This window comes from Acartia tonsa, chromosome 5 (genome assembly GCF_053477335.1).
Source record: "Acartia tonsa isolate MP-2025a chromosome 5, ASM5347733v1, whole genome shotgun sequence".
In the NCBI taxonomy this organism is placed as follows: Eukaryota; Metazoa; Arthropoda; class Copepoda; order Calanoida; family Acartiidae; genus Acartia; species Acartia tonsa.
The window spans coordinates 43793491-43818249 of NC_137264.1; the positions used below are offsets into that span (position 1 = coordinate 43793491).

Consider the following 24759-nt stretch of genomic DNA (forward strand, 5'->3'; position numbering starts at 1 on the left):
AATTGCTTTCCCTTCAAATGCCTGTAAAGCACAAATTAGCCCCCAGTTCTTAATCTTTTTATGAATTGAAAATAAAGGAAGGTGTAGTTTTTATTGTTGTGTTTATCACTTTAGGTTAGGTTAAGTTAGGTCATATTGGAAACTGGAATTCCCGATGGATTTTGGCACATTTGGTATGGCCAAACAGGGCCAGTGGATGGTCATTGAAAAAAAACCCTCCTTATTTTCAATTAATTTAAATAAACAGTTTGAAAATCCGGCAAAGATAAACTAAACAAGTTCAATTGTTTACTTTTTACGAAAACGACCAAGCTAATATTGCTTGATTCACTTCTACAAGAGACAAAATAAATTGAAAATGATTGCTAAGGTCGAAATATATCTTAAAATCGTGTACTTTTTTAAATGGTTGAAAATGGGAAATTGTTGCGTTACGGACAAGCAAACGTTTTTACAGAATTGACTTGTAGAGACGCTTTGCAAGTAATAATATCATTCATGAAGCAATAATAAAGATAGCGACAAAATTCATAAGTGATAAAGGTATTTACACCCTTTATAAACAATCCATAGTGGGCGTTCACTGCAACATATTCGCATATCTATACTATTGCATATTCGCAAAAAAATTACAATCCTTATATAAAAGTAAATGGATGTCCATGAGTTTATCTGTCTGTGTAACTGTCTGTACCGAAGGTTAATAATCATTTTAAGGCTATAGGTTAAATTAACCCTCTACCTAATGTGCTCCTATAGGCCTCTGGGTGGTGCAGCCGCTATTAGTACATAAATAAATGGGGGTATCTAATGATTAAAGTAAATCATAAGAGAAGGAATTAGTGCTGTTGTAATAATATGCGGCTCTTATGATATGGTAAAAGATACATGAGCAGAAAATAATGCACACCACAAACTACACATATAATAAATATATTTATGTTTATAGAATAGATATATTAGAACAGAGTATCAATTTATAAGTAAATGATCTACGTATGCAATATATATCCCTATACTAAAGTAACAGGATGTTTGTGTGTTTGTTTGTACCGAAGGATCTCGCTAACCGCTGCACCGATCGGGTTCTCCTTAACAGGGTAGCTTCTCATAGGTCCCGGGAAGATTTATGACTATGTTGTAGGAGGGTACCACCACCGTCCCAAGAGAAATAATAATAAATCGAAATTTTTATTTAAGAGACTCCTACGTAACATTGCGAGGTATCGTATAAAGAGACTATTACGCAACATATCGTAGAAACTTGAACGCAACAAAAAACCAAACATTTAAAGTGCCACTAAAGGCTTCTAGGGGCGTAGCCGCTAGTATATATATATATAGAATAGGTATATTAATTTAGGCATTAATTAACTGAGCTAATTTCCTTCCAAACCGCAGCCCCTTGACACTACCAGTTATTTCTATAACAATTGCATCTTTAGAAGACTGTGGTTCTTTAATTGCAAAAGCGCGGTCTGATTTGTAGAGCTTCGCTTTTGTAGCTCTGCTGTCGTTCTTGTTATGTAAATAAATAAAATGTAATATTATTAGTTCCTGTGTGTGTGTGTGTGTGTGTGTGTGTGTGTATGTGTGTGTGTGTGCATTAGTGTAGGTGCGTGTGTGTGTATTAGTGTAAGTGTGTGTGGGTGTGTGGATGTGTGTGTGTGTGTATGTGTGTGTGTAAGCCTTTATGTCATTGACACCTTATTCTTATCTGTCCTAAAATCTTTGATAATATTAATATATTTGTATACAATGTTACACTGTCTTACTTTGTACTAGCGGCTGTGCCCCTAGCCCCCAGGACTCTAAAACAGGGAATTGAGGACCGATAACATATCACATTATATTTTAGTTTTATTAAAATCGATATGCTATTACTTGGATGTTGCACCAGATTTTTATATCCAATCCATTTTTATGGAAAAAATTAAAACGAATTTTGGACCGAAAGAAGGATTTTTTCAGATACAATTTGGGAATTTGACATATTCTACCCCTATATAAATACAAAAAAATAGTCCTTTTGTAAAATTGGACGATGGTAATATATATCTTAATGAACAAAAAGGCTTACATACATTCTTTTAAATTAGTAATAGTAGTTTGAAAATGATTAAAGTCCCTCAACAGATTATGACGTCATACGATAAAATAACCAATGAGAGGCCAGCATAAATTTTACCAATGGTCAATTACAGTGCATACTGGCCTTTCATTGGCTATTCTATCGTATGACGTCATAATCTGCTGAGGAACTTTAATCATCTTCTAGTAGTTCAACATGTATTGGATTAAAGTTTAATGTTTAAATGAACAATGTAATTTAATGAAGTAATATATTACATTTTTTCAGAGAAGCTTTGTAGTGCGTCGTTGGAGTTTTAGAATAAATTTTGAGTCATGGAAAGAAAACGAAGTTGCGGGTTTCATCGTATTTTCACAGTAGCTTTTGAAAGGTTATTTTAGGTTAGGTTAAGTAAATGTTAATGATTGCCCCGCAGGGGCTAGAAATAGGAGAAAAGCTACTGTGAAAATACGACGAAACCCGCAACTTCGTTTTCTTTCCATGATCTTAATTTTTCTAAATTTTAGATTATCGGTAACCAAAGTACATTTCATTCATTAACAAATATTTTGATATTGTCAAAAATTTTCCACACTTTTTTCTAATCCTTAATTTGAACCAGGGCTTGGCAACTGCATAATTATCTTTCGTTAAATATAGGTAAAGCATCAACTGCAGCCGCAAATAAATTATTTATCTGCAGAAAAGCCATACGATTCTTAACTGATAACAAATCCGCACAATCCGCAGCCAGTGCCAGGCCGCATTTACAAATGTGCGGCAGCTAGTCTCTGATATAGAAATGAAGAAGCGGCAAAATGGGAATAAACGCGAATTAAAGTTTATTAGTGGCTAATTTTCTTTAATTTTAATCCTGAACAATTAATTAATTTAAAAGATAAGAAAGGTAATGATTTACAATGTCGGCTCATTCCCCTTAAATTTTCATTTTTTTAGCAAAACTTTTCTATTTCTGGGGTTTGTTTAGAGGTCCGTATGTCCTTCCGTAATTGTAAATCTATGCAAATTAGAATCATCTTATTGACTTAAAATCTTGCATGATAATTCCCATAACAATAAGAAATATTCCTAAAAGTCAAATTAATCTATAATCATCACCTGATAATTAAAATTGCGCCCAATAGTAAGAATTTTATTCAACTTTTCTTAATTTTGAAAATTATCTATTTTAATTTTTGCTAACGTTCGTTTGTTTGATTTGTTGGTCACCGCTTTTATGGTTGTTGTCATCCTTGTTTTTTCAATGCCACCCAAAGTCAAGAAACTAAAAGATAAAATTAATTTTCATACAAGTGTTCTAATAGATTTTCAAGTAAAAATTCTAATAGATTAGATTCACTAACCCGAAAATATTTTGTCAAAATGAAAAACAATACCAATGAATATTTTGAAAATTAAAAAATAATCTTGTTTATGGTCAGTTTATACGTAAGTCAGTCACTTTTTGCCAGTTTTTTTATATATTGATTTTTTTTTAAAATTACATGTGTCTAAATGTATAAAAAGTTTATTAATATTTTTTCACTGAGAATTTTGCTGGTATGATATAAATGTCCAACTTATAGAGATGCATCGCCTTTCTCCAGTAATCATAATTTACAACTCTAGTGGCTAGATGAACAAATTTGATTTATAACCTAACTTGGTGGCCCTTTCCAAGATCTTAAAGGGGGTAATTCCCAGGCTTGACCAAAGGAGGTCGATTCTCAAAGATAAATAAATGACAAAGGGGGTCAATTCTCATAATATAAATAATAAATATAAATATAAGTATAGCTACCCTTTATACAGGGTACACTTGTAAGAAGTTAAGCAAACTCTTAAAGATTTCAAAGAAAATTAATGTAACTTCGTTCTATAAAAGTTAACTTTATAGTGGAAACATTGCCTAAATTGAATTAGCTTTTTAAAAAGAAAGTCATATTTTGTGATTTATTGTCAACACCAGCCAAATATTGTTTTATCCATTACACTCCATTATTTAATGTGTAAATAATTGTCTCAAAAATATCTTATTTATAATTTAGCTCATAACTTTTTAGAATAAAGTCCCCGATTGTAGTTAAATGTGCTATCACTTTCGCATACTCGCATATTCGACTGGTTTTTTTTTATATTCGCAGGGTACAATAGCACATATATTACAGGAAGTATTTAATCTTCAAGCAAAAGAGAAAATGCCTTTTTCTAATCTATAATACAACGTAGCTTGATGTCTGTCCGTCTGTCTGAAGCTTAAGATCTAGGTAACCGCTGAACCGAATAGGCTCTACTCTTCAAGGAAAATACCTACTGGTCCTGTGGTGGTTTTAAGCTATTTTCTTGGGGATGGGACACCCCCAACCCCCCCCCCAAAAAAAAAAAAATGGTTTTGAGGCAGTTCCTTCACAAAAAATGGCAGCACCAGAAAGTACTTATTTTTTTATAAATTTCCTCTTGGGGCAAAACCCCTAGAGACCAGGGGCGAAGCCGCTATTTATTTGATAAAGTAAGAAACGTATAAGTATAGATGTGTGTAATTTAGTCAATTACATGCCAAAGTGGCGAAGACCCTTTGCGTCTGCTAGCAAATTATATTCTGTTCTTTTGTAGGGACTATGCTGTTTATTTCCGACGCTATTAGCTGATTTCAAAGACCCAAAACAAAATCGGGACAGGGTCTCCGCCCTGTGGGCAGAGTTACATATAGCTCATGCCCCCCCCCCCCCCTATTAATTTACTTCAATGATAAAGTGGAACATATTGTGAAAATGATAAAACACCATCTAGAAGGCAATATATACAATAAACATTAAACATATCTTGATGGAAGGAATTATGGCGCTCTCCTTAATATCTTTAAAGCTACTGCCGCAATTTATTGGTAAATATTAAGAGTAAATCACATTTAAGCTTATAATAATCTTTCTGACACTAGAATTAATTATGATTTGCCTCTGATTTTTGGAAAACAAGGATGACAACATCCATAAAAGCGAAGCTCTGAAACGGTAGGACAAACGGACATTAACACTTGTATAATGTCAGAACTGAATAATCAGAATGCGAATATTGTATAAGAGTCAAAGCAAAATTGTACATAAGTAAATTTGTTGAAAAACTGCTTGATACAGGATAATGATTATGGACATACTTACATTTTTAGGACTTGTATAGAGTTGCTTCGCTTATAATATTGTACTTTGTTGTCCCAGGAATCAGTATACCAAAAATCAGACCAATCGGATAATTAGGTCACATACAAATTTGTTGTTAAAAATGTAAAAAATCAACATGTTTAAAATGGACGTACGGACATTCTGGTAATGATTATAGAGTTGCTACGCTTTCTAACTCGTACCTAGCTATTACAGGAATCACCATGCAAAATTTGAAATCGATAGGACAATTCTAACATGCCTAAATTAACGAAAAAAGCTATTTAAAAAAGTAAAAAAATCAACATGTTTAAAATGGACGTACGGACATTTTGGTAATGATTATAGAGTTGCTACGCTTTCTAAATCGTACCTAACTACTAAAGGAATCACCATGCAAAGTTTGAAATCGATAGGACAATTCTAACATGTCTAAATTAACAAAAAAAAAGCTATCCGTGACGGACGGACGTAAGGACGGACCGACCCTAATTATAGAAAAGCTTCGCTTTTAAAAATCATATATACTAAAAGTATCATCTGGCATAAATCTATTATTGTTAGAAGTATTGCTTTTAGGTAATTTGGGTATGTCTTTTCTTTCCTCCGTCTGACCACCTGCATGAATGACCCAGTCAACTTATTAAATTGACAGACTCAAGCGGTTTTCCCCATACTTGTATTATTATGCTTAGTTTAGGTTAAGCAAGGGTTATAAGAGCCCTGCAGGCCCTCGCAGTAAAATATAATGCATAATAGAAAAAGCTAACAAAATTAATGTTATATTTAGTGATTTATTTGTAATATCTGTAAAAATTTTACTTTGATTTTACTTTCATGATAGAGAAATACGTTCTGTTAAAGTCATTTTTTTCTTATTGAAACAACCAAACTATAATTATTGTTGTACAGTTTTGTCCCTCTTGTAACTTATAGTCATTTTGAGAAGAAAAAAAACATCTAAAATCCAGTTAGTTTGTTATTTCTGCGCTTTTTTATATGACTCCTTCATGATTTACTATGGCCGTTACTACTGTAAATGTGTGTAGAGAGTTAGAGGGATAAACAGTCCACAATCCAGCTTGTTATTGCTGCGCTTCTTTACGAAACGATTTATTCTTGCTTTTGACCTTTGACCTTTGACCCATAGTGATTAAAAATATGTGGATATAAAGAAAGAGAATAAACATCCAATAATCCATCTGGTTATTGCTGCGCTTCTTTTGAATATGATTCCTTCATATGTTTCTAAATTCATTACTTTTAATACTTTTTATATAAATATTTTGTCCCTCCTTTGTCCCACAGTGATTCCGAGAATGTGGATTGAGAGAGACAAGGAAATAAAATGTTGTAATAAAACTGTCATAAGTTTGGAAGATCCCACACATGCAGACACAGTATGTAGGGTATCAGATTTGGTTGATATTAGAATTGTAAAAGGGACCTTGATAGATTAAACAAAATTATTTTGTGGAGTCTTTCGCATAAGTATGCTTTGAAGAGGGTTCAAAAATATTAATCAAAAGTTCTAAAATTAAAAAAAAAATGCTATGATAACTAAGAAAATCAAAATTAATTCATATTCTAAATAGTTATTGGAATCAACAAAAAAATATTCCGGAAGTTACTGATAAACTAATGGACAGTTGGACATTTGTTATTATAAAGTAGCTTTTTAGCAAACACGCAACTTTACAGAGAAGATTTTTTGAGGGTACAGCTTCTTTAGTATTGACTAAAGTCCCTTTTTAGAATTTCAATATTAACCAACCCTTAGATACACCAACTATCTGATCAAATAATATTAACTTTTATCCCAAGTAATGAACTATAAGCTTACCTTCCAGCAGTTTAAACTTAACATTTGCTGAATAAGCCTGAAGTTTTCTCAATTATGGAAATAATTCTTCTGTGTTTTTATTGATATATATTTATCCTTGTTCTATATTGGCCACACAAGAACCATGAGAAATTGTCCGCCAAGAAAACCCAAGTTGACCCACAAAACACACAGCTGGCCGTCTACTTGATTCCGGTCAGTCTATTACACGGAAAGGTCAAAGCTAGGGAAAGAAGAAAGGGAGGGGGGGGGGGGGTGATTGGACAATAGTAAAATATCTCAAACTTTTAAAACCTTATACATTAGAGTTCAGAGTGATTTTAGATAAATAAAATTAAGTTTTTTTTACATAAATTAATGTTTTTTTTATTGAATTAATATTGTCTAGGTTCGGTCATTAATAGGGAAGGAAAGCTCAACCCGGAAAAGGGTCCATTTTAGATATAAAATGTCATGGTTTTTTTGCTTCAACCCTTCTCTATACAGAATAAAGATATAGCTGCAAGTCCCTAAATGGCCAATCCATTATTAATTAGTCTACAATATCGACCTTGGGATTTACCCGCCCCCCTCTGTGAGTTTGACCCCCCTTAATTCTTTTATTCTGGAGAAGGAGCCAAAGATTTGAGTTTTATTGCCATTTTCTCAGCAAATAAAATTGGAAGGACTTCTAAAATTCTTTTCTTATAAAGGTCAATTTATGTGATAAATCATTGGGATGAAAAAGTCTTTTTATTTAGAATAGATATTTATCGCAACGTATTATAAACAGCTTTCCGCGGTTATAAAAATGTAAAATTATAAGATTAAAACCGGTTCTATTCCACCGGATATTAATCGGTTTCGAAGCGATACTGGAAAAATATTTTCCCCCTTTGCGATATCAAAGCAACAATTATTATAGTAATAATTCATTATACGTTGTGACGCACTGACGGACAGATCCTATATTATAAAGTAACTGCGTTACTATGAATTATTCTTCAAAATCCAAAGATTACATTTGTGTATTTGCGGCGCTTTTTAAAGAATTTAGCACATGAATTTAAGTTCAAGGCAAATCATAGTTTCTAGGGTACAGTTTTTTTTATGCTACAGTTCAAAATCAAGGCATACAAGGCAATAATGATACTGTTACTTTAATGTATTTAAGATTCTCAGGAATCTCCAAAGATGAGATCTCAAAATGTGTTAAAACAAATACATTGTTATTTGCTTTTTCATGACTTACACATTAAAATAAATACTTTCTTACGTTTTAAGCAAATATGTATTACAGGTTTTAATTTTAATAGAAAACTTCAATCTATTTGAATCATATGACGTAGATTTGTTATGAATTTACAAAATATGAAAGTTAGTGGAATTAGTGGTTAGTGAATAGGTGGTAAAAATTTAAATCTAAACTATCTAAAATGATTATTTGTGTAAGTTGGGGGAAAAAATTATTTCTTTCGAAGGCTCAGTCGCATTTTTCTCTAGAATGTAGCAACTACCGACCTAATGGCCGCTGATAAATCAACAAGAGCTGCTATAATCCTCAGCCGCAGCAATAAATCATGCATCCACTTTTTGCATTTAATTTCAGATCTTGTTAAAAAGTTTGCGTAAAAATAAGGTAATTAAAATCAATGACGCTATTCAATAAAAAATAATCTAAGATCATTAACAAATTAAATTGCTTAAGTTTATATTAATAAACAAACAAATAAATTTTGTCTCGATTTAAATTAATAAATCATCAAGTTCATACTATGTTAAAAATTAGATAAATTTTATGGATTTATTAAAATTGATATAAAATATATGTGGATGTTATGACAAGGAAAAATTTGTCGTCAATTTAGGTTGCTAACTTGGACAACACTATTAGTCAGTTCGTTCATCAAATAGGAGGAGAGGGGATTGGGTAGATGACGTGATCTTTATTTTAGCCGGCTACAAGTTTCAATTTGTTAGAGTTAATCTGGTGTAAGATCTAAGTAATAATAAATTGATTTTTTATTAATAAGACTTGTCCAAATATTAAATAACCTAAAATTAATTTTAAAAAATCAGGAAAAAAGAATGAATTTTATAAAACTGATTTTTAAAATCTAAAGGTTTATAAATTCGGTCTAAGTAAATTAAGTAATTTTCTCGAAAGACCGATTGATCCTAGTTATATAATAGCAAAACTACAATTTTCAAGATTCTGAAGGTATTTAATTTTGTTTTAAAAAATTCTAAAATTAAAATTTTTAGTTCATGTACAAATGAGCTATAGTTTTTTATTTATTAGCAGCGGAGCCTCAAGCGGCTACAGGCTCTGTATTCGAAGGAGTATTAAAGGACAGAAAAATATCCTAACACTTGAATCTAAAAATAAAATAGCCTAAAACCATCCCAGGACCTATGTAAAACTTCCCTAGAATGTAGAACTCAAAAAGTTCAGTGGTTATTGAAATCTTAAGCTGCAGACAAAACACCTTACTACTTTATGTTATAGGATTTATACATGACAAATTTATATGTGGGTGTGTGTGTGTTTGTATGTGTGTGAGTGTGTTTGTTAGTGCATGAAAGAAGGTAGAAAATTGACGAATGTATATAGAAGGAGAAAGGTAAAACAATAGAGATTTCTAGAATGATAAACACCACAAAATCAATTGTTTTGATTATATACAATGTTAATTTTTTTGTTGCTGTTAAATCAACATTTAACATCAACTATAAGTGATGTCGTTTTTTCTTACAATTACAACTTCTTTTAAACACTTAAATTCAACATACATATTTGAAAAAATGTGTTACTATAACGCTTGATAGGGTAGTCTAATATAGGTTAGCCTATTTGTTAGATAGACATGTCCAACCATTTGATATAAAAAAAAGAATCTACTAACAGACTACCTATAGATTTCTTTCTGATCGCAGCTTTTGATGAAGGTAAAACATTAAATTTTGTTTGTGTAAATGAGAGTCCTTATATTGACTGTCTAATTATATTAACTCTATTATAGATGCATGAAAAAAATGTTTGATGGCGGCATCAGGTAGAATTTAATACGTCATGTTTTCCAATTCTCCATCGCCCCCTCCCCCCTCAATTTTTTTCTTTTTTTTCTTCTCTATTACGGGCTGCGAAAGGGGGAACGGGGGGGGGGTGTAAAAAGAGGCAATTAGGGAAAAATTGAGAGAGGGGGGCGGGAAATGGGAAGACATTAGGACTTATTAGGAGGAGGGAAATTTTTGCGGCGGCGCTTGAGTTTACCTTTTGATATCAATATTTTATTGCCGGCCCTTTTTATCCTCGCTGGCGGCAAGTCTGATCTGCTCGTTTCCGCCACCTCACCGTGCAGCGGCGGTCCCTCTGTACAAAACGTACCGCCAAACACGCCGAAAAGGCCCAAATTTGTCAGAGGAATTTTGGTTCATATTTTCTAATTGGAATTTGATTATTTTGAAGTCTCTATATGTGTGTGTATGTTAATGTTAGTTAGGTGTATATAGGAGAGCCAAAATTCTTTGCTATAATAAATACCTTAAAGTTTAATTTTCTTGTTTTAATTTAGGTCAAATCAAAGAAATGGTAAATAACAACATAATACAGGCAAAACATTCTTTAAAGATATAAGGTTTTGATTATATTTTATTATCATATCATGAAAACTAAACAAAATATTATATGAACAAGACAAATTCAAATACTTTATGAGTTTTTATTCAATGCCAAATGATGTATGTATTTGATTTGTTTCCAAGAATTTCCTATTGAAAATTAACTAACTTGATTCTTTACATTTAAAATTTATCAATATAATTCTATTTTAAATTGAAGGAAAACTTGATAAAAAGGAAATTAAAAAATTCTTTTTGATTTATATAACTGAAGTAAAGGTGTAATCTTATGTATTATGTATAAATGAGAAGCACAGCCAACAAAGTATAAAAAACACTCAAACCCTAATTGTACAGAAGCTTTTTATAACACTGCTAACATCTAGGGAAGAAATGGAGGGGTCAGTAAAATAGTCTAAAACCAGCCTGAGAATATAAAAATTAAATAAAATAAAACCATCATTGAACCAACTTGAAGCTTTTAGAAGTTAGCAAGATCTTAGCGGACAAATAAAAAATATAGATAATAAACTTTATTGAACAAGGTTGACAACATCCATAAAAGCGAAGCACTGAAACGGTAGGGCAAACGGACATTAACACTTGTATAGTGTCAGAACTCAATAATCAGAATATAAAAGTATAATAGTCGAAGCAAAATTGTAAGTAAATTTGTTAAAAAACTGCTTGATACAGGATAATGTTTATGGACATACTTACATTTTTAGGACTTGATTATAGAGTTGCTTCGCTTATAATATTGTACTTTGTTGTCCCAGGAATCTATATACCAAAAATCAGATCATAAAATTTGTTGTTAAAAAAGTAGAAAAATCAACATGTTTAAAATGGAAGTACGGGCATTCTGGTAATGATTATAGAGTTGCTAAGTTTTCTAAATCGTACCAAACTACTACAGGAATGACCATGCAAAGTCTGAAATCGATAGGACAATTCTAACATGCCTAAATTAACGAAAAAAAGATATCTTTCTCGGACAGACGGGCCGACCCTAATTATAGAAAAGCTTCGCTTTTAAAAATAAATTGGTTACTTAAACACTTTACGGTTATTGTGAATATTTAAGCCTTTTTATTCTATAATTGTTCTTCTAATCCGCAATTAGACTCTGAACGTTAAAGTATACTGATCCCCAAAGTTTTAAAAACACTTTCTTTTGTTCGTAGGCCTTAAACATGTAGGACTTTCATTGAATCTTCAATTATTGGTTTTAAACTGGTAATGTCTAAACTTTTCCACCAATAATTAATTGTAATTTTGTCCATCACAATTGGGGAAGTAAATCAATTTATCCTATCCCTTAAAATCAGAACATAATTTGTTGATACACATTCTCACAATTAATAGCATCGACTATTAATAATTTGTTGCTAATTGTTCCTAATTATTTTATAGAGATTGATCGTGATCATACTAATATAATTTGAAAAGTATTTAGAATCAAAACGTTAATAAATTTACTAATTACTTTCCTGGACCTTATATAATGTATAATATTTAAAGTTTCAAAATTCAAATTAACAAGGATGACAACATCCATAAAAGCGAAGCTCTGAAACGGTAGGATAAACGAGCATTAACACATGAAGAGATCAGAGGTGGATTCTTTAAAAAGATTTGCCCCACCTATCGCTTAGTGGGGCAAAATTGTTTTCGTAAAAAATCCTCCAAAATCACATAAAAAAATACAAAAATTTAATTAAATCTTATGTTAATAACCCTTCTATGATTTTGTTTAATTTTTGTAGATTTTTAATGTGATTTTGGTGGATTTTTCATGAAAACAATTTTGCCCCACTAAGCGGTTAGTGGGGCAAATTTTTTTTAAGAATCCACCTCAGAACTAAATAATCAAAACATAAATGTATAATGTCCTGGGAATCAGTATTCCAAAAATCAGATCAATCGGATAATTATATCATATAAAAACTTTTTGTTAAAAAGTTAAAAATCGTCATTTTTAAAATGGACCTACGGACATTCTGGTAATGATTATAAAGTTGTTACGCTTTCTAAATCGTACCTAACTACTATAGGAATCACCATGCAAAGTTTGAAATAGGATAATTCTAACATGCCCAAATTAACAAAAAAAGCTATCTGTCTCGGACGGACGGACCGACCCTAATTATAGAAAAGCTTCGCTTTTGAAAACAAGTACAATTATGTCTATAAGTAGCACTGAAAAATATATCAAATACTATAGAGAAACGGTCTGCTGACGGTTTAAAGAGGAAGGACAACAAACTCTAAAACAGAAATTATATGGGAGGGAGGAGACATTGGACTGTAAATTACACTGGTACCCAAACTCTAAAAACACGTCCTCTTTTTCGATGGCTCAAAACGTTGTGCTAAATCTTGATTGGTTTGTTCAAACTATCAGTGTCCAGCCAGTAGATATAATTTTGTTTTTCATCATTGGATATGAACAATAACATCAATTTATCTTCCTTTATCGTATCTCTTAAGATATCTAATGATATAAAATTAACCAGTTCAGTGTATTTCATAACTTTAATAACAGTTCAATATTTACTTATGGGACTAAGTAGTATTGCTGGTGATGTGTAGATATACTTTGTAAACATGAATATGCCCGAAAATTAAACATTATTTGCAGTATATCTTCGAAACCGTCCAGTTCTTAGCCATTCTGAAAAATTATGTATAGTATAGTATTTCAGTAAATTTTCTGCAAATATTTTTTAATTAGGATGATTATATTCCCTCAACAGATTATGACGTCATACGATATAATAGCCAATGAGAGGCCAGTATACATACACTGTAGTTGACCAATGGTAAAATTTATGCTGGCCTCTCATTGGTTATTTTAACATATGACGTCATAATCTGTTGAGGGACTTTAATCATCTTCTTTAAAAATCATAAAATGAATACCAATTTTGTTAACCCGGGCCTTCGGCTCCTCGGAGCTTACAAAACTGGTTCTGATCTTGCAATTTTTCATTTTAATACCTGCGAAAAGCTGTCTATAATACGATGCGATAAATGACTATTCTCTCATTAATTTTTTAGAATGTCAGAAACAAAAAGTCTACTACGGCTATTAAATAATACTGCAATTATAGTTGAATCCTTAGACAATATAATATTTTACTATTTTACAGCTTTTATCATCATTGCCAATGTTAAACTTAACTATGTATGTACATAGGCAAATTTTTTTATAACGGGGTAAATTAGCTTACAACACCATCCCCCCCCCCTCTCTTCTTGTTTTATAGTTTTGTATCAGAGAAAGAGAGAGAGATAGAGAGAGAGAGGTGAGTGTAAATTATACAGCTGCAATAATACTGGGAAACCCCTCAATAAAATAAGTTATAGGACATCATTTACAAGGCTTATATGACCGAATATTTAGAAAACACACAGTAGAGAAGCAATAATATTATTATTATTATTATTATAGGATGGTAGGCAATTTACACTTGCAATGGTGCAAGAAATTATATAACTTTTGTCTATATAAGTCTGATTTGGAAATACTTTTAAGCAAAACCAATAAAATGTAGATATATGCCTTGTTTTTTGCAGTTTTATAACAGGCTATTTTTTTATCTTGATAACAATTACAATAACTAGAAATCTAATTGTTTAAATTATGATTTTTAAACTAGAAGTAAAAATTAGAGGAAAAATGGGTTGCTTTTAGGTATCACTAATTCACATATTCTTTATTCTTGTATCGATCATTAATTCCTTGAAGTGAAAAAAAAATTATCCCTCTTCCATCTTTCTATCTATAATACAAAGTAGAATGATGTCTGTCCTTCCGTCCGTCTGTCTGTCTGTCTGTCCCTTAAGATCTCGAACCATGTTCCCTTCCTCCCTATAAATATCATTCCATATACAGAATTTGTGTCCATCCCTGTTCCCGTAAATTCCATAAACCTATACTCCACATTTGTTGATGTAAAAGGTTGTGGTGTGCATTTACTTCCGCATGTTATCTCATGATTCATATTCGCAATATGTCAATGTTACATATAATATTTATTTTTGCTTAATAATAAGAGCAAAACAACGGGAATGGATGGTTTGTGTTATTTTGATAACTAGCAGAAAAGTAGCCAAAAAACCATCCAAAGACTTAAATCTGAAAATCAAATGGCCTAAAACTATCCTTAGACCTATGTCAAGCTTCTATTAAATGAATAACTTAACCATTTCAGTAGTTATCAAAATCTTAAGCTACAGACAAAAAAAACTTTCAACTTTGTATAATAGAATGTTGCTGGTTTAATAATGCAATACATTTGCGAAGATGAATGAACACCCGAAATAACCATTCCCGGAGTAAAGCCAATTTGCTAAAATATTTTTTTCAAGATAAGAGACACACACACACAGACACACATACAAAACGTCCTTTTGTGTATTTCACTTGTCGCTGAAAAAAATGCTTAGGTAATATATTGTTTTTTTTTCTTATTATAATCGACAAGGAGATTATGTCCAGTGCATAAGAAGCGTAACAGCAATATCAACATAAAAGTTATTTTTAGCAAAGTTTCATCAGTTGTCTTAAATTGTCTACATTTTGGTTTGTTAACTGATCTTCAGATTTTAAACTTTTTAAATCTGTCAAAAAAAACAAAGGTTTATCATAATTTATGTATTATCTGCAAAAAGAGGTTCATCTAAGCACAACCCCTTTTTCAATATTAAACATTCCAAAGCCTACCGTTTTTGAGATTTTACAGGACAATCGTAATTATAAACACAAAGACAACCTTAGATAGTTTTAAATTTAATTAAATATTTACCGATGAACTGCCTTAAAAATAATAACATCAAACGTAAAATTTAAACAAGGACAAGAGAAGAACCGAAAGAAGGCAATTAGTGAAATTAAATAGTCTAATTCACATACTCGTCCACATATGAATATACATAGATACAGAGGCACCGCGGCTAACCTTAAATCTCATTCACCTCGTTTCCTAATGAGTCCCCCAGCCATAAGAACCGAAATATTTTCAACTCCGCCCCCTATGAGAACCCCCAGCTTCCCCGGCCCCTTTGGTCCCCATACATCCAGGGTATGTGAAAGTGCTCCGCCCCTCGCATTTTGTCGTCTCGCCCCCTTTGAAATTCTTGCTGCGCTAATGAGGACCATAAAATTATTGCTCACGATTATTTGTCAATTTGGAATTTGTTTAAATTTTTTCCAGATGCGTTATTTATCATCAGAGAGGGAGAGAACAATTAGGGTTTAATAAATCAACATTCCTTTCTTCTCCCAATATTTACCAGCTACCAAAGGTTACATTTTAAAAATAAGAGATATAGCATTAATTATTCGTCCATTGTCATATCCCTGTATCTCTGATTGCAATGCACAATTAAAGATTCAAATTTAAATTTTCATCTCAGGACAAAAATTTTTGTGTTTTAAGATTATAGACTTAAAGATTATTTTATAGGTAAACAAAATTTTATATTTTGATTACTCAATAGTGGCAGCGCCCGTTGCACCTAGGAGCTATGTATTCAAATAGCAAAAATCTAAAGACTTAATTCTATAAACTAAATAGCCTTGAACCATAATTTATCTACAGATATTGGTATTTAGATTATAATCATTATCAATCTTCAACTGGCCTATCCATCCCCTAAAAAGTTCGCGAAAGAACATGTGTATATATTAAGATATATAAGTTTTCCGGAATTGTAATGTTAGGGGGAGAGTTGAAATCTGCATCAAATTTTAAGGATTTTTTTTTATAAAATTCGTTTTTTGTATAATTCTTTATCTAAAAGCGGAAATACATTTTAAGTTAATTAATTTTGACCAATAGGATAGGTGGATTTTAAACTACCTGTGCTCTAATTGGTTCTTAAATTGCATTTCCGCATTTAGATAAAGAATTATAGAAAAACGAATTTAATAAAAATCCTCAAAATTTGATGCAGATTTCAAATCTCCCCCTAACTTTAAAATTCCGGAAAACTTATATATCTTAGTATATATACCATATTAATGAATTGTTATTAGTTGATAAAAATCTATGAAAACTAATAGTACAACAATGAATGTTTTTAGTTGCGCATCTACTCTGTAAAAGATTACTTCAACACTTACTGTGCAATTGCATTTTATATAAAGCAGAAATCTTAATTAATAGACATTGGATTAGAAAATTATATAAACCAATGATGATAAACAAAATATACATCTTTAGCAGATTGATATTATTGGTTGAAAAGATTGAACAATATAGTTTTGAAGCAACCAATTAAAATTCAATAAGTTCCCAAAGTTTTAAAACAAACTAATGAAATGTTCATTGTCCTCTCTCTCCCTTATATACAGACATTGTTATCAGACTTTCTCATTTTCATTTTTGCACACAAGCATACTCTGTTTTTCTCTGACCTTTTTAATTGTTTATTTCTTTTAATGCTGCGCTACTTATGTACATAATTGTCCACGTTTTTTAAAAAGAATCACCTGTCAACAACTTCCTTTCAAGCTCGCGCCAAAAGACACAAAAAACAAGGATAAATTGCAAATATGGCCAGAAAAGGACAGATAAATTTCAATACTTTAGATATAAGGTGTCACAAAAAATCATATTTAACTTCTATTAACAAAAACTTTTTTTTTTGAAAGATCAAGGCATTATATCTACAAACGTAAGACATTTTTGACATGACATTGTATGACAAAAACAGCTACTATTAGATGACAGTGTGGTTTGTATAAACCGCTGTGGCTGTCTTTTAGTTCAGTGCTAAAGTTTTCAATCCAGCAGCCGCAAATGTGTTGACAGGCGCTACGGCGGATATTATAAAGAATTTATTTTAAAGTGTCATTTGCTTAAGTTTATCTTCAAAAGTCTTTAGTATGCCACAATTCTATGATTTCTGAATGCCTATATTCCAGAGCTTCAAAAAAGATTGAAAACATCATGTCAAAGATTTACCAATACCCCATCGAGATTTAATGAGGAGTAAACAGGGAGAGGGTTCATTATTCAAGGATTTTTTTGAAATTTTTTTGATAATTAATGTTTAGTTTATTTTCTGAAATTTAAACAACAAGAATAGGATGGTTTTAGGCTATTTTATCTTTAGATTAAAGTCTTGCGTTAGTTTTTGTACTGTCTATAAGCACTGATCTCCTAAATGTTAGGGGCGTAGCTCCTAGTCAAGTTTATATTATACTAAAAGATAACGGTACAATGATTTTTTTTAAAGCGAAGCTTTTCTATAATTAGGGTCGGCCCGTCTGTCCGAGAAAGATATCTTTTTTTCGTTAATTTAGGCATGTTAGAATTGTCCTATCGATTTCAAATTTTGCATGGTGCTTCCTTTAGTAGTTAGATACGATTTAGAAAGCGTAGCAACTCTATAATCATTACAAAAATGTCCGTACGTCCATTTTAAACATGTTGATTTTTTTTACATTTTTAACAACAAATTTGTATGTGACCTAATTATTCGATTGGTCTGATTTTTGGTATACTGATTCCTGGAACAACAAAGTACAATATTATAAGCGAAGCAACTCTATAATCAAGTCCTAAAAATGTAAGTATGTCCATAATCATTATCCTGTATCAAGCAGTTTTTCAACAAATTTACTTACAATTTTGCTTTGACTCTTATACATTCGCATTCTGATTATTCAGTTCTGATATTATACAAGTGTTAATGTCCGTTTGTCCTACCGTTTCAGAGCTTCGCTTTTATGGATGTTGTCATCCTTGTTAAATCAAAAAATCCACACTCGCAATTTATATTTAAAACCGATTGTAATTATTGAATATGTATATCCATCCTTGCACAGGAAGGATGTAAAAATAACCTCTATTTTTACTCCCCAAAAAAAGCATTTTTTTCTACCTATGAATCAGGGATAAAGAGTATTCCTAAAAGTTTTGTACTCAGGTTATAAAGAATGAATAGCGAAGCTATTTTGATAACAAAACGTATGACTGTCTTTAAACACTCAAAGGTCTTAAATCAAGGGTTAGTTTTACTTTACCCAAATATACGTAATATTGTATTTACTAAATATTCCTGAAGAATTCTTATTTCTGAAATTAAATATAAGTTGTAACTAGATTTTGCTGTTCTATCCTTGGCCATAATTATCCTTGTTTAGATATATTTAAAAACTATTCTATTTATCCGAGTATTCGTGGACAAATTTACACCCACCCCAACATGTTAGCTGCTGCCCTTACACCAAAAAAGATGATGTTAAAAACACATTTAAAATATTTGTTCATCTTGTAAAATTGTCTTTTAGTGTCAAAACTTGTGGGGTCAAGTCAAAGCTGCCAACCACAAAAAAAAAACTTTCTATTAAAAATTTTGGATTTTTATTTTGTCCACATTGCTCTATAGTCTAGTAGTATCATTTTTAGAATAGCATTATAAAGCATTCTATTAGAAAATATACCCACAGAAGTATATGTATATGAATGCCAATGGTGATCATAATAAATTCAAAATGTGTATTTCATATCAGCATGCATAAAATGACAATTATTCGACATTGACTATAACATTTTCTCGTATTCATTCGAATCCGGTGGATAGGAACCGGTTCTCATCCATACTAGCATCGTACTATGTCTAGCATCGTATTATCCAGCTTTCTACGAATATAAAAATGTACAATCATAAGATTAAAAACAGTTTTTTAGCCGGTGCCTTTGGCACCTCGGGGCTAAAAAAACTCGTTTTAATCTTATAATTGTACATTCTATATCCGCGGAAAGGCATTTATAATACGATGCGAGAAATAACTATTAATGTATCCAAAAAGATAGTTAAGTGAATATGCTTTGCTTATTATTGAAGTATTATGTAGTAAAAATAGAGAATAGTTATTTATCGCATCGTATTATTGACAACTTTTCGCGGATATTTGATGAAAAATTATAAACCTATATTTGTTTTGTTAGCCCCAAAGTGCCGAAGACCCGGAATAACTAAACTGGTAAATACTATCTGTCAATAAGCAAGAAAAAAAGTCGAATTAACGATAACATTAATTTTATTTGGTTTTTGTAATAACATTTTGGCAACCAGTATTTAAGTGAAGCCATTATTTATCCATTTGTTAAGAAAACTACTTTTCTTTTCTGCCTTATCCAAAGTTTATCAAACAAAGTATTTTAATTTCTAAAGGTTTTAATTTGTTGTTATTGTGTCTTCATACAGTGCAGTGGTTGTCTCTACTCCCTTCAATGTTAGTTTAGAATTTATTCAGAAGACCAATTAAATTAAGGTGGGAAAGCTGATTTCCATCATTTAAAAGAGAAAAAAAAGGCAATGACTTAAACGTAGCTTCCCTATCCTTATATGATCCATTGCGAGGTCAAATGGGACATACAGTCAGACAGACAAACATCCTACCTCTTTAGCCAAAATATTTTTGAAATGAATTATAAAGTTTTTAAAATTCAACTACTTTTGTAACCAATAGCATTGGTCGGTTCCGCTGGTATCATCAATTTCAAGACACACGTTATCTGTCAACAATAATACCTTTTTAACATACATTTACACACACACACACAAACACACGCACACACACACAAGTATACATTTTTGAGTATCTAGTCTACAATGGACATCTTAGAACATTGATGAAGAAAATTTACTTTATTCTCGAATCTAGATATTTATTTAGAGTTGTCCGTGGATATGTAAATAAAGCTATTGGCCAGCATGAGGAAGACAAACCAGGTTTTATGCCTTTGCTTTTTATTTAGGTTTCAATTTTTTTCTTTTGCGGTTTAGCACCGGTTTGATTCCTATGGAAATTAAGCGAATTTTTTTTTATTAAAATGATATTATTCACCAAAAATCTAAAGCCTTAAATATGACAAATATATAAAAAAATTGCTAAAATTAAAAGTAGATTATTGAAAAGGATCATAAACAAAATTTTAAATTTATTGACATATCATAAAAATACACAAATGTTGACTAAAAAAATAAAACTTATAAAAAATTGCAATGATTATCATTTAATATTTTTTTTTGCACTGGCGATTCAATTTGAACACTTGTATAGGATTTAGGTTGCAAGTTTTATCATTTGGTTAGGATTCCTTAAGATTTTAGTAACAAAGCTACTATAAAACTTATCCGTTCGTCTGTCTGTAAGCTATAGCAAAATCGCTTGAACCGTTGGTCTATCGGTAATGTTCTTAGAGATTCATCAATAAAACCCAATTACCCCGATAAGTACCTTTATATAACTTATATTGTGCTTCTTTTTTTAATATTGCTTAATTTTTTAATAGATCTCTTTTTTATATATATATGCTTCGTTCCTTTTGAATTTTGTTATCCTTGTTTTATGTTCAGTTATGTGTGAAATACGTAAACTATGGTTTTAAATTCTTCCTAGGGGATTTATTAAAAAAAGTTACTATAAACTAGATTTTATAAAAAAATACATAGAAAAATTCAAATATCATAGTACATGGGCCTCTGAAAATTCCTTTTACCCTTAAACAACTTCTGGTTTCTAAAATTGTTCAAAGATTTTCCACAGGCATAAACTTTTTTGATTTTGTGTTTCGTTTCTTGAAAATTGTCACCCTTGTTGACAAACAACTGAATTTTGTAAAAAAAAAATCTAGAATTACACGTAAATAATTAGAAACCAAAATTTAAACATATATTTCTTTCCTTTTGTGGCTTATATTGGATAAATGGAGCGTTAAATGATCTAGAATAGCGTCATAAATATGTTGAGAGGGATCGAAGGGTGGGAGGGAACATTAGGCTAAAAATTACACTGGTACCCAAAGTTTTATAACCACGTCATCTTATTCGTTGGATCAAAATTTTAGGTACTTTTATCTAATTTTGATTTGTTGGTTTTAAACTAGTAGTATCCAAAATTTAATACTCATAATTTCATCTACAGAAGGGTTAATTTTGTTCGTCATCATTGGGATATAATTTTTCTTCAATTATCTTTTCCCTGTAGGGATTGGCAGCCACCAACACTTTTATAAAAACTCTCTGCAGCCGCAACTAATCCTCTATAATACTTATCAGCTGTTGAAATAGGTAGCTGCAAGTACGCTGCAATATTTTTGGCAATATACGAACCTAGTAAAAGTGTCTGACTCTGATTATGACGTAAAAAAATTAGCCAATGAGTGGCCAGTATTCACTGTAATTGACCAATGGTAAAATTTATAATGGAATCTCATTGGCTAATTTTTTTTACGTCATAATCAGAGTCAGACATTTTTACTAGGTTCCAATATATCTCAGCAAAGATGACTATAGTGGTTGGCTGGATTCTGAATATTTTTGAAGCATTTTAGAAATAATATAAATTTTTTAGCTCCAGCTGTTTCTAAAAAAGCTAAAAGTAAGACAACAAAATACGGCCATGTTTCAACTTTCTTATCCCTTCATAACTGGCATATTGGTTAACCCTATCCTGCGACAAAAAAAGAATACTTTTTCTCCCTCATTTTATGGCTGGATGCGGCCATGGATAACTTTCTATAATACTGAGAAAAAAAGCTATAAAAAGAACATTTTAACGTTTTTTTGGCTAAATTTAATTTGCAAGCATTTTGGAAAAACCTGCTCATTTTTTAACTTTTTGTGAAACATACTAGAAAGCCGAGGGATGAATAAAGGAAATCCTTGACAATTTTTTTGGCGTACTTTTGTATCCCAATTTACATTAAATTTTAGTTTAGATATATTTAAGCAAATTATCTTTATTCAGTATTATTAAGACATTCTTTTAATTACATTATCAAACTTTCTGCTATTGTTATCAACATAGAAATTAATAACATTGTTTTTTTATGATTACAGAATTTTTTTATGCTCAGATAAAAAATCATTTCCTGATTTTTAAGCTTAATTTTTTAAAACACAGAAAAACCTTAAGACTTAATTTTCACATACATCTTAAAGAAAAAGCATTACTTTTATTTTTCCCCTAATTTAGTTTTGATAAACTGCTTATAAACTCATTAAAGTATTGTTTATATTATTTAAATGTGCCTGTTACACAATGTGTGTTTGCCTGTTTGTGTGTGTGTGTGTCTTAATGTTTTTGTGTGTGCTTTTTACATGTACCCTATTAATTTATATATCTAACAAAGATTTCATTCTTACTCAATCTTATAGCATTCGTAGCTAAAGAATTATTCAATTATTTATTTCCTAAAGAAGTGGTAAATTGATATATTCTAATATGGAATTAAAGTAGTTATTGCTGAAATAATTTCGACATGACATGACGTTATTCTAATGATATCTATAATACAAAGTAGAATGAAGTTTGTCCTTAAGACTGAAGCTTAAGATCTCGTAAACAAATGTGCGAGAAAAATGTTACAAGAAAACATTTCCTGGTGGTTTAAAGCTATTTTTGGGGGGTTTCTGGATATTCTTCTCCTGTCACCTGCCCCCCATAAAAAATTCCCCCTTCACCTGTAGGGGAGAAGCCACTAAGTATGATTAATGTCTTATGAAGACATGATGACAGCACAATTAAAAAAGTTGACAGGGTAAAAACACTGCATGGAAGAAAAACCAAGTATAATAAAACTTTGAAAAATTAAACATAATAAAAAGAAAGAAGGGGAGGGTGGGGATAAAAAAAAAAGAAGGAGGTGGAGGTTGTTTTTCTATGCATGCATGCCTGGTGCTATTTAGAGATTGGGGGGAGGGCCTAGGGCAAGTTATTTAATTGGAAGGTAGATAGAAGGCAAATAGTTTTTAAAAACAACAAATTGTAGAAAATATTGTAGTAAAGACAGTTGTTCATGAATAAGAAATGAAGAAATGTTGAATAAGTTCAATCAAGAACAAAATTAATTATGTCATTTTAATTTTTTATTTCGTGAACCATGCGTTCAGAACGGTTTTACACTGGGGATTTGGATTTTGGAAGTAGTATTTAAAAAAATTAAGAAAAAAAAGAAGGGGGGGGGGGGCGATAAACGATATTTTTTCTTCTCCTGATTTTTAGTCTATCTATAAACATAATGATTTCAGTAGTCAAACAAAATCTAAGTCATATTTTTATTAGCATTGTTGCTACTCTATAATTAAGATATCTTTCTAATTGTATAAATTAACTTTAAATGCAGTTTTGGATGAATAATATTCCATTATAATGAATTCCCGTCTGAAATGAACTTGAAGGAAAAACTCACCAACTCTCAGGGATCTTTAGGAATAAGACAATGGATGTTAAATCAATATTCAATGATGACCAACAAATTTACCCCTTCTGTAGATAAAGATTAGTTTACATGCTTTACATAAGGGCTTAGGAATAATTTGATTTGATGGTAATACCTGCTATAATGCAAAAGTAGAATGACTAATCAAATCTAAATATATTGCCCAATTTTTCACAGATTTTTAAAAATAGGTAAACCATATGAAAATTAAAAAAAAATATTAGTCTTAATTGTGAACAGGAATTTTAAAAAATTTAAAGAGCCAAAATATTCATATTTTAACAGTAAAATTCTAATTCAGTTAGTGTTTAGTTCTCAAAATTAGAATTAGACTTGTAATTTTTCCACTTTTACTAAAATGTTCTTGACATCATACCTTGCCTTGCTTTTTTCATATAGGATAGATAAGGGCTATTAGTTTATTATATATAAATCTAATTATTATATTTCATTAAAAAAATGTTTTATATACAAAGTGAAAATTTTCTATTAAGTATAGGTATTTATTATATTTGATAATATTCATTTTAAAAAGTTTAATAAGCTATTATGGTTAATAACAAAATTCATACATTTTGATTTATCTAATTTTGATTTATATCTTACAACATTTTTTTCAATTTTTGGTGCTTTTAGGCAAAAATGGCCCTAGATAACCCTGTTATTCCATTTATTTTTCAATATGAAAACTAAAATCTTTAAACAATTTTCTATTGGTTGAAAAAAAGCGCCAAATTATTTACGGCTCTTGTCATTGGTCAAAAGCGGCGGCAAATTAAACACGGGCTCCCCACTTGACTTTGGCTTGTTGTAGGTGGGGTTTAAGTGGGGTACGGA

The 24759-nt window shown here is 30.9% G+C and overlaps 1 protein-coding gene across 3 annotated transcripts in view; it reads left to right on the plus strand.

Annotated features, from left to right (window-relative positions):
* Positions 1 to 311: 311 nt before the first annotated feature.
* TH1 (negative elongation factor complex member TH1) overlaps positions 312 to 24759 on the plus strand; it is a 47846-nt gene continuing 23398 nt past the window's right edge. For all 3 annotated transcript variants that reach the window (XM_080161826.1, XM_080161828.1, XM_080161827.1), the window contains exon 1: positions 312 to 340. The gene's annotated coding sequence lies outside the window, so the exon portion shown is untranslated. The remainder of the gene's footprint in view (positions 341 to 24759) is intronic.